Source organism: Rattus norvegicus, chromosome X, assembly GCF_021556685.1.
Source record: "Rattus norvegicus strain SHRSP/BbbUtx chromosome X, alternate assembly SHRSP_T2T, whole genome shotgun sequence".
In the NCBI taxonomy this organism is placed as follows: domain Eukaryota; kingdom Metazoa; phylum Chordata; class Mammalia; order Rodentia; family Muridae; genus Rattus; species Rattus norvegicus.
In genome coordinates this window covers 132,387,766-132,389,382 of record NC_141554.1, presented here as the reverse complement: position 1 = coordinate 132,389,382, position 1,617 = coordinate 132,387,766, and the positions used below count along the sequence as shown (strand labels likewise).

Here is a 1,617-nt window from a genome sequence, read left to right as displayed (position 1 = left end):
CTGGATCATGTTCCCTAGGTGAATTTTATATTTCTTTTTCTTTTTTCTATGCAATACGATTTTATTAGCTTGGAAACAGCCTGAAACAAAAGATAGTTAAAAATGGCCATAGTAATCATGAATACTTTCAGCTGGACCTAAATTACTAAACACATAGAATCCCAGTAAGGCAGGTGAGACCCAGTGTTGCATGTGTGGGCCCTCATGAGGGTGGAATCTTGGTAGCACTGGAAATCTTCTTCCCAGTTGTAAGGTTGTTCCGGAATAGGTAACAGGAAGATCAGGCTGCCTGTGTTATCACTGCTCATTCTGTAGGCCCTCTGTGGTGGAAACTGACCCAGAACCTTATCTCTGGTTAACATCACTGATATACACCTACTGTCCATTCACTGGCACTTCCCTTAGGGTCACCTTATTGTCTCCACATGACACAGCCAAGATGTTTGTTGTGATGGACCAGCTCATGTGCCACACAAAGTCATTGAACTTATTTAGGAGTTTCGGTAACCATATATTGCCCTAGACATCATGGCAGGTCCAAACAAACATTCAACCATCCTGAGATCAGCAGGCAATGGTGCTAGTAGGCAAGCCAATGGAAGGGGCCAAGGCAAAGCCTTGAACCCAGTCGCTGTGTGCCTCTAGTTTTTTGCACCTCTTTTAGATGACCTTTTCCCTACCCAGCTTGAGGTTGTCACAGCCACCTGATACAAACTTCTTGATGTAATTGGGTGTCTGCCCTGATGTTTGATCTATATAGCTTCCAGGCATAACAGTCAGGGCCGAACTGACAGCATTACAGCCAATCCTGTGAGTGTTGTTAATCTTCATTTCCCACAGACCTTCCACTGTAAAGGTCAGCAGTGAGACTGCCACATCTGAATTTCCACAGGCCAGGATAAGACCATAGTCATGAGGGGCACAACAAGCAGAATACACTTCAGAGTCATGTCCCAAGCGTTCATGTGTCTTTTCCCAAGTGCTGTTTTTCTTTTTCCAAATAATGATTTTCTGGTCATAGGAACCGGAAGCCAGAATATCGTCATACATGGGGTTGGCCCAGGCTACTTGCCACACTGGCCCCTCATGTCCTCTGAGGTCTGCGATGATGATCTGTCCTCTATTTCGCACATCAAAAAATTTAACAGACCTATTCGAGGAGCAGGTTGCTAGGCGGGTGCCATAATAATCCATCTGTGCATCATGAATCGGGCCCTTGTGAGAGGTGTCCATGGTGTTAATTATTGACACCCTGCTTGCAGCAGCGGCAACTCACTGCTTGGGATTTGGCAGCTCAGAACGCTTCACTCTGAATATTATTTTTATAAAAATCTCAAAAAAAAGCCATTGAACGAATGTTTAAGGAAATTAGGTCAGATATTATTCATTGCTCTAAATTTGCTTGCTTAAGAGCTACAATAAAACAATTAGAATTAATTAAAATTTTGTTTCATCGATTAGGCTGTTTAAACAATCATGTGATAATCACAGCTCGTGCCTCTGAGAAGCTCAAGCCTTTATGATACGACTTGACAATTTCCCAGAATTAATGTAGTGATGCTACAATATACATTTCCTAATGGGAATTTCTAACTGGCAGGTTCCCAATTTGCTCTA

The 1,617-nt window shown here is 42.8% G+C and overlaps 1 pseudogene; it reads right to left on the bottom strand.

Annotated features, from left to right (window-relative positions):
• Positions 1 to 297: 297 nt before the first annotated feature.
• Positions 298 to 1,209, bottom strand: LOC147998362 (protein SEC13 homolog pseudogene; annotated as a pseudogene).
• Positions 1,210 to 1,617: the final 408 nt, after the last annotated feature.